This window comes from Cavia porcellus, unplaced genomic scaffold, assembly GCF_034190915.1.
Source record: "Cavia porcellus strain 051 isolate PalLab524CR breed Dunkin Hartley unplaced genomic scaffold, mCavPor4.1 scaffold_26, whole genome shotgun sequence".
Taxonomy (NCBI): Eukaryota; Metazoa; Chordata; class Mammalia; order Rodentia; family Caviidae; genus Cavia; species Cavia porcellus.
Window position 1 is genome coordinate 45,685,797 of NW_026947509.1, and position 9,987 is coordinate 45,695,783.

General features: G+C 42.0%; 1 pseudogene; it reads left to right on the top strand.

Moving 5' to 3' along the window:
* Window positions 1-4,161: 4,161 nt before the first annotated feature.
* On the top strand, window positions 4,162-4,724 carry LOC106028638 (large ribosomal subunit protein uL11-like; annotated as a pseudogene).
* Window positions 4,725-9,987: the final 5,263 nt, after the last annotated feature.

Below are 9,987 nucleotides of genomic sequence, written 5' to 3' on the forward strand. Positions count from 1 at the left end.
CAGCACAGAAACCCCATCGGTGACTCCAGACCCTCCCAACCCGGCTGACGCACATCTGTCATCCCAAATACAGGACGCCACACACAGTCGCAAGTAAATCTTCTGTGCTCATTTACCCATCAATTTCACTGCTTCCAAATAGTCTTATAAATCTCAATTTAACAGTGGCTCGGGGAGAATGGTGGTTTCACAGCAGACTGTGAGCAGTGCTCACTCTGCACCGTTCCGGATCCTGTGCATGTCAGGACTGTGTCCTCTTTTTTGCACGATTCCAGGATAACAATTTCAGTTACCACTGAACCGTGTTAACAATGACACGGCTCCAGTACACAGAGGATACAGCTCACAAAGTACCACGCACAATAAGAAATGCCTCTGCTATAATCTAATTAATGTGTTAGTATTCAAAAGATTTTCCAACACCCCAAAAGCTCCCCTCTTCTGTTCAACTTCCTCCTAGAGTCTTACAGCCTTTTTCAGCACTGGAAATCAGAGATTCTTGGGTGGGAAGACCCGGAGGTTTCTCGGGCTACCTGCCTGCTCACTTATCCTGTCAATTTTCATTGTTGCCCTTTTATTGTCATCAAGTTTATGGGAGAAAAAGATGGCATCATATTAAGGCATAATTAGGATAATAAACGGGAGCTGTGGTTTGTGTTTGGACTCATTCCAATTGGATAGCACATATAATCACCTCGAGCTGACTGCTTGATGATTAGGACTTTGACAAAGTGGCATTATTTACTGCTAATGGATGAGATGATGATTTATTACTAATTACTCTCTTTTTCCACCATTTTTATATTATGTTAAATGAAGGATTGCAGTGGAGGTAATAAATATTCACTATGAAGAAAATGTCTAGCAGCAGAGTTCATGAAACTAGACCCGAAAGAAAGGAGCAGATTTTACACTCAGGACTGAACTTTGGAGAAAATTAAACTAAACCGCACATCTCTAACCCTCTCTCTGCCTCCCCTGTGGGCTGATCCTGCATTCCGGAGTCTCCACCGTACTCTGTTTCTTCCAACACTCCATCTACTGACCCTTAACTTCATTCTTCCTCCCTCTTGATAAGACATTAGAGAAAATTCCCAGTGAGAGTGCTTAAATTGAAATGTAGCACTTCCCCTGAGTCACCTTGGAGATCAAGGCTGTCCAGGGTTAGGGCAGGAGTGTGAGGGGTAGAGAAGAAGACAACTAAAGTCTTTATAAAAGGGAGTAGAAGACGAGTTTCAGACGCATCTCCTCCCAGGAACACAAATGTGTAGGCAAAGGGTCAAGTGACAGCAGAAGCATAACTAGAGGAGGAGTCCTGAGCCTTTGGGGATGGGGAGAAAGGGTTCCATTAACCAGCTAAACACACTGCTTTAAAACAGGTACAGATGCAGACCAGGGGGTCCTCGCTGGAGAGCTGGACTGGGCGAGCAGTGGGCAACAAGAAAGAACACTGATGCTGACCCTGGGCACAGAGAAGAGTGTGGGTGAAGAGTGGGACACAGCCGAGGGTGCGGCTTGCAGAGGAAACCAGAGATGAGGCCAGGCTGGGAAGCGATAGATGGGGAATCTCTGGAGCTGGGGCTACCTTTCCTACTTCTCTAGAATCTCCACAGGCCCAGGGGTACAGTTTCGTGGTGGCATGTCTATTTAGTATGCATGAGGCCCTGAGTCCAATTCCAAGACTGAAAAAAATAACTACATAAAGTAATATACAATCTCCACAATGTGCAGTGCACAGAGAATGCTGCGAAAGTGTTGGTGAGTCTTGGCAGATACACAAAAGCAATGAGAAGCAACATTTCCCACACGCAGATCAATTAATCACTAAGTTTGTTACCCTTTGCAGACTGCATTGGTAAAAATGAAATACTATATTGTCAGGAAATGCAACATCATCAATTTAAATGTTAGCCTTTTATTCACGTTTCAGTAGAAGTTTTGTTGCAGGCTAAAATTTCATATATTCTATAATTAGCACACACAGCAGTATCTGATTTTAATGTTGTGCCTTTGATCAAATTTTATTGTTGAGTAGGTTGCTCTTGAAGTTGGTTTATGGTGTTTCTCCTTGACTGAATTTGTAACATTTCATTGCAAAATGTGGTTTCCTTTAATATTATACACTCTAGTTTGAATTCTATTTTCAGATTGCCAGTATCTAAGTTGCTTTATTGATATAAAATGAACTTAATAATGTTTTGAATTTTATGAGATCATTGATCTGTCAACAGAAATTACCACCCATCCGTACTCCAACTTTAGATCCCCCTAAACATGCCTGTACCCCAGCAGTAAATACTTTCCCTCAGTTGATTTTAAGATGTGGTATGGACTTGGATCAGAAAGGATGAGCAGAGGTTCACCAGGAAGAAAGAGGGGATAGGCTAGGCAAGATCGAACAAATTGCTTTGTAAGCTGAGCGGCTTACAGAAGCAAATTTTTGGGAAATGATGAACAAAGTCAATGAGTAAGAATGGAGTAAGGGTGTTTATGTAAGCAGATGGGGAGAAAAATTGACTCATAAGGTTGCACAGAGCTGAACCATACTAAGAATTTGCATAGACAGGTTTTTAACTTACCAGAAACTGGAGGCTCCAAGGCCTAAGAAGGAAACTACGTCATTCCTTGGTATTCCCCACCACCACCCCTCAACAGGCTCAGGACCCACTAGCAGACATTAAAACCCACTTATCCTCGAGTCTGTTATCCTAAATGGCATACACTTGAGTATCACTGATGCGTGTCCTCCATAGACTTTAAATCATCTCTAGATTATATTGCCTAATGCAGCATGAGGGTTATTGTATTATGTAGGAAATAATGACAAGAAAAAGTCTATGCACGTTCAGCACACACACAAGTTTTTAGGCACGATCAACTCCTGGTTGAGTGAATCCAGAGGTGCAGAGCTTGCAGATTCTGAGGACTAAGTAGTACAGTATAATCTGTGTGTTTCTTTAATGACAGAGACACATGTAGAAGATAGACTTAAAAGAGATGAGAACTAAGGAGACCAGTTGGAGTTGTCCTAGTGAAAAAATGAGTGCTAAGGTGTCCAGAGTGGATGGAATGACCTCCAAGGACAATCCAGTAGAAGCAACATGATTTATAACTTCTTAAATATGTGAGCGAGAAAGAAAGTGATGTCCTTGGCTCTTCTACTGTGACCCTGGGTGTGAGAAATTTTGTCATCCCAGAATTTCTCGAACAATTGACATATTAGGGTTTGTTTTCTAAAGAGCTCTGGGCTAAATTTAATAAACTAATATACTATCAAAGAAGAAAACTAACATCCTTTGCATACCTCAGAACTTTTTTATCCACACAAATCTGAGTGATGAAGATATTATTCTCTTTGTACAGATTTGAGAAATACACAAGAAAAAATTAAAAACCTACCCAAGATCATATACCTGACAATGACAGCCTCAAACAATTCGAACTCAATTGGAGCTTTGAAAAACATATTTTCTCGCCATCTTTAATTTTGCCTCTCAATGCAGTAAAACACATCTTCTTAAAAGTCTACATTCTTCTGAATAATTCTATCAACATATAAGTTCTGAAGGTGCAAACATTCAAATGATAGCAGTTAGATTGAAATATCCCACCAGGTTCTTTAAGGCTGGAACAAGTCGGTTTTAATACTGGAGAGGTGGCTGACCCTAAGGGTCGAATGAGCACAACTGAATCTTCGTGGTTGGAAATGTGGAGTGGCACCAGCCTGCCCATATGAATGCAGGCTGGATTTTGAGCTCCCTAGACTAAGATTCTGACCATTCATTCAGAAACGTGTATTGATCTAGTTACATCCTGCCTGCTAGACATATATACAGCACTCAGAAAGATGTTTAGGCCTAGAGTTTACATTACTCACATGGGGAGCAGGGTGAAAAATAGACAAGAACTGAGCAACCATAGACAGTTCCATGTAGCTGATTCATGCTGATGGTTCAACCAAAAGATGGTTCAATTCAACGGAACTCAAATATTATTCAATGTTTCCGTCCCTGGTTTAATTGATCTAATTCCTATTTCCTGAATCATAATGCTTTAAATTTGTTAATATTAGGTAAGATGTTAGAATAAGAAGAGAAGAAACACCTGAGCTTTCAAACTGGTTTGCTTCACTTTTAAGAACCACAGAAGACCTTTCGGATTTCAGCTCGGAGGAGGCTAAGGTGCAACTTTCTTTCTGTTCATCTGACACAAGCTGCCTCCACTATGCTGCCCAAGTTTGACCCCAACAGGATCAGAGTTGTGTACCTAAGGTGCACCAATGGTGAAGTCGGCACCACATCTGCCCAGACCCTGACCTTGGGTCTGTCTCCCAAAAAAGAAGGGTGATGACATTGTCAAGGCCACTGGTGACCAGAAGGGTCTGAGGATTACAGTGAAGTTGACCATTCAGAATGGACAGGCTCAGACTGAGGTGATGCCGTCTGCTTCTGCCCTAGTCGTCAAAGCCCTCAAGGAGCCGCCAAGAGAGAGAAAAAGCAAAAAACATTAAACATAGTGGAAATATTGCTTTTGATGAGATTGTCAACATTGCCCAACAAATGCAGCACCAGATTTTAGCCAGAGAACTCTCTAGAATCATTAAAGAAACCCTGGGGACTGCCCAGACTGTGGGCTACAATGTGGAGAACCCATACTCTCACGACATCATAGATGACATCAACAATGGCACTGGGAAATGCACAGCGAGCCAAAAAGCATCATGAAAGATTTCAATAAAAAGATGATCTGGAAAAAAGAACCATAAAAGAATCTGGAACAAACACTAAAGAAATGTATGCACTCATTCTTTATTTTTTCTCAGGAAACCATGAGACCCTCATTGCCACAAATAGTTTGTATCATGACACAGTGTCAGCTGAGGTGTCCTCTGATGTCTCCAAGACTAAAACCAAAATTGAGAACAAGTTACATATCCCATATTCCAAAGACCCTCTTCTCAGGATGGAGAACTGGCCAGAAATAGTTGCTAGAGTCCTTATCCCATCACTTACAGCCTGCTGGAATAAGAGAGAGAAGATTCTCTAGAGAAACTCATTGATGTGATTTGCAGCTCCTGACTCCTTGGAAAAGGAGGAGAAACAATCTTCCTCCCCTCACCCGTGCAAAAACTTCTAACCAAGAGGAAAAAAGGGCTCTGAAACTACCACTGGGTACACAGAGGCCAGCATCCCAGTCTGAGACAGAATGATCTCAGGGAATGAAGCAAGAAAGAGTTCTTGGAAGAATCAAGACTATCTTCCAAGATCGAAAATGTTCCTGGAGTATTTTAGCAAGCTAAAGCAAGATTTCCTAAGACTTGGGGATGCCTATGGAGTCATATTGCAAAAATCTGGGGACTCTGGCAAAAGGAAGTGCAGAGAGGCACACAGCCAGAACGAAGAACTGAGCAAGGAGTATCTCAAGCGGTTAGCCCGAAAACACATCACCCAGGGGCAGACCAGAGTTCTCTGGGCATGGGTGGTAATGGGAAGAATCTTCATCTGCCCAAAAGACAGATCTCTGGGAGAAATCCAGCCAAGCCACTTCCTTGCAACACGAAGACACTGATACTTGATAATACTGGACACCTGGCACAGGAAAAGTTCTGTCGCCATCTAGCTCTCCTCTGTCCTTGCCAGCCCAGTTCTGTGACAATTCAGAAGCTGTCTGTGGAATGGAGAGGACTTGGAGTGAAAAAGCAAAGCACAGACCAGAGGGTGAGCAAGCCACAGACTGACTCAGCGTCTCATCACAGCGCTGAGGGATGAATCTCACTGAGTGATGGGCCGGGGTCTGATTGGGGAAGAAGCTTCAGAAAGATTGAAGACAGAATTTTTTATATTAGATTAGATGGTACCATTTTATTTAATACTTGAAAATAAGCCCATTTGTTAATACTTTGAAATGGCCTGAAAAGCTATGAAATCTGCCCAAACTGTCACCAAGAAGGCAGAGAAGGTAAATCTGATCAAGTATAATGAGGAACAGTTGTGGAAGAAAAATGAAAGTTGTTTCCCAGCCAAATGCTACTGAGCCTAGCACCTTTAATAAGGTGATGGAAAAGCCACCAATAAGATGCCGAGTTAAACACGAGGAACATAGCAAGGTCACGGCTCCCACACCCAACGCTCCTTTCTTGTCACAGTTTCCATAGCCCTATAACCAAGTGAAATATGTGTATAGGAGGACTGAGAATGGTTTTTAGGCAATTTCCATATTAATTATAACAAATAAATTTGAGGACTGTTTCAAGAGAATGCAAACTAATGCAAATGAAGCTGAGACCAGGAAGCTGACGTTACTAGGGAACTGTATTTATTAGGCATCTTTGGGGTGCTAAGTGGTATTTAGAGGAATAAGCAGAATCAGAAGATATAGTTCCTCTTCTTGCAACCAGCTGAATAAAATAAATCCATGCTTAAAAAGGAAAGAAAGGACATACTAGAGAAAAGAATAATAGAACAAAGTAAGTGTGATCCAGTGCTGTTATAAGGGTAAGAGGATATAGCACGGAAAGGCACACATGTGGAGGTGGAGGCGTCGTGAAGAGGATTTGTATAATGACAAAAGGGGAAACAGCCCATCCGGAAACACAGAGGACTGTGGCAATGCTGTCCCGATACAGATTGCAAAACCTAAGCAGGATGATCTGTGTTAGTCAGTGATTTCTATTATTCGTGCATCTGTTGGTATCTCATTAGGGAAGAATCGAGCACCTGAGAATTGTTAAGCAGCCTTGTTGAGAATTTTATGCTGGGAAAGACACTGGGAAAATTGCTAACAGAGGGTTTTCTTTCTCTCTCTCTCTTTCTTTCTTTCTTTCTTTTTTTAATTTTACCCCCCAAAAAATCAGTTGACTATCATAACCTGTTAGGATGCTTCAGTAGTATTTGGGACTTCTAAATACTGAAGGAAATCAATGAAGATAGCCTAGATTTTAAGAAAATACACATGCCTGAAGTTACATTAATTTTTTAAAAAAATGAAGACTGAAAGGCAACACAATCAGAGAACTATGGGAAGCTTAATTGGCAAAGGGATTTCTTTGAATTCAAATTTGCGTGGGACAAAGAATTCTGTTGTCTCTTTGAAATTTTAACAGGCTCTTTGCCTTTCATGGGGTGACCCATGACCTGGGTTGTAGGTCTAGCAATAAGTCAGTCACATGACCTGGGCTTCTTTGCAAACCAGTTTCAGCTTCCAAGAAGACACCCCAAGATTCAGGGGTGGGTTTAGCAGTGTAAGTGACGCGTGCGTACCGCATAGCCCTCTGCCTACCTGCTGTAACCTGTGGATCTCTTGTCATTGTCAGGGGACATTATGGGAAGCTGTTCATGATCTGAAGTTGTTTAAAACATTTGAAAGAAAGGTAGAAATTCTGAAAATCGGGGAAGGCTTTTCAGGTTAGATCTCTGCCAGTTAGTCCACACTAAGTTATGCTGACCTAGATATTCCACTGTTTTCCACAACATGCAGAAACCCTGATCTCAGCAAGCACGCGGCCTGGCGAGCTGGGAGTATCAACCTGAGGTCTCCTCAGGAGTCTTCATTTTAACACGGCTCAGCCGTGGTTGACAAGGCAGCCTGTTCTCTCCCTCTAAGCATGATCCTGTTAGTTCTGCTGTAACAAAGGGAAGGAGAGACTCCCTACATGGGGTCTCTCACCTGAGATTTTCTCTAGAAGTATTTAGTTGTAAACATAAAAATGCTTTTGCTTTCTTTTTCATTTAAAGGAGATAGGGTTGAGATCTGAAAAGCCATTCTGATTCTTTCATGAAAAAAAAATACTATACTTCAGCAAAACTAGTTATTCTCTTCTTTTACCACAGATGTTAGCTATAGATTATAATGGACCAAGAGTTCAAACCAAAATTATAACCTCTGATTAAGTAGTGTAGCCTGGCTGCTGAGTCACCAGTGAGAAAAACCTCTCTCTGAGGAATATGGAACCCAAGATAACAAACATTGTTGGTGGAGGCAGCATCTTCTTTTTTTTTTTTTTTTTTTTTTTTTTTTGTCTTTTTATTTAACTCTTTAGTAGCTAACCTCATTCTCCAAATCTTGCAGCAAAGCCTAATCAAAGCAGTCAAGAGGATGTGACCAGAGCCTAGAAGAAACAGATAAGTTCTGGAAAACAATAAGGAACATCACTGATTCATACCCAGATGTTCATGGGCGCGCATCATGTGGCAAACCCTGGGCAAAGGACAGACACCAATACGCTGTCGCTTCTGATGTCTCCAGGCTACCGTACACTAACTCAGCTTCAGGACGACGTCTGTGTTAGCGACATAACCTCAGAATAGTAACCTTTCAGTGACATCAGTGATGCAAAACCCACTAAATGAATCACTTAGAATGATTCAATGATAAGTAATAGAAAGCCTGACTCAAACTGACATTAACAATAAGGTTAATTATCTGATACACATAATAAAAGCCCAGAAAATTTCACTGGGGATAGTGGAATTTGACTCTGACTCCTTGGACTCTTCCTTTCTCCAAAATACCAGTTTTTGTTTCAGGCTGGTTTTCATCTTAGTAAGGAAATAGAAGCTACCATTCTATTTACATTCCCATACTAAGTTATCCAAAAAAAGAGAAATATTTCTGAACCACGATCTAAGTCATAGGCCCTCTCTGGATCTACCACAGTGACCAAACAAAAGGAATTTTACTAATTGAACTGGGCCAGTCGGAGTCCATGCCTAACCTTTCCGTAAAGGTCAAGTGGTCAACCTTGTGCCTCCTTTCCCACTGGAGGGCTGAGTGCTGAGGGAGAATCACGATAGCAAACCTAAGTACTCAGCTCAAATAGCGTTAGTAACACAGGACAGCCAGTTCCAGTGATGCATGACCATAATCCTGGTGCTCTTACAGGCTAAGGCAGCAGGAGCACAAATCTGAATCAAGCCTGGGCAACTCAATGACTTAACAAGACCCCATCTCAAAAACTAAAAGCAGCATAGGGATGTATCTCAGTGTGAAGGTCCTGGGTTCATTTTCTAGTACCTCCAAAAAACAGAAAGGAGAAAGAGCAAGAAAGTAAACAAGGAAAGAAAAATGTAACAAACACATCCATTGGCAGAGCATTGATGAGGTGTGAAGGTATATGGTCATCACTCTTTCCAATAACCTTAGAAAGCACAGGAAAAATAAGGGGACAATTATTTCTCAATAATAGTCAATGAAAGGTGCAAGTCTCAGGGTCTGCTTCTTAGAACCTCAGAGATTTTCCCAGAGCTCCTTTTGAATGAGTTCATTTGCCTGTGCCAATACTTGAAATGTGACCTTGAAAACTTGACCGCAGATGAGTGGTCTAAGAAAGAGTACCTGATCCAAAAGCAGCAATCTCTTGACCGCCCTAGAAAGTGGTCTCACACAAGAACTCAGCATTATAGGCTCCCCCAATACCAGACAGTGAGAAGCTGACCCTGTCAGATTCTCTGTGGGAATTTGAATGTTAAGATGCATGTCAAAAATAGTAAAGATGCCTAACATTCCTTGCAAGCAGACAATTTATCCTTGCCTTAATGGAACCAAGCAGAAGACACAAGATACCTGGGTCAGAGGCAAAGGACTTATTATAACATTTGAGCTTCATGCTTCATGCAAAACCTTCAGTTTGCTTGTCCCACTAAGCCCCAAAAAGGTGACCTAGGGCAACATGCAAAGTACTAAGTGTGCATCTAAATGGACCCCAAAAGCTTCAGGTGTTTGGAAGGTGCTATCATGGGATCATTGTCTCATGGGAACTTGCTGTTAGGAGGTGGGGCCTGGTTGGGGACGGGCCCTTGAAAGAGTGACCTGGAAGGGGGTGCTCTTGTTCCCAGCTCCTCTCTTCTTTTTGCTTCCTGGCTGCCAAGGAAGGCCCCTCTGCCATCCTGTTCGTGCCTACGAGCCAGCCAAGTGTAAACTGAAACCACGAGCCTCTCCTCCTTTACACTGTGGAGATTGGATATTTTAGCCCATAACAGGAAACTGACT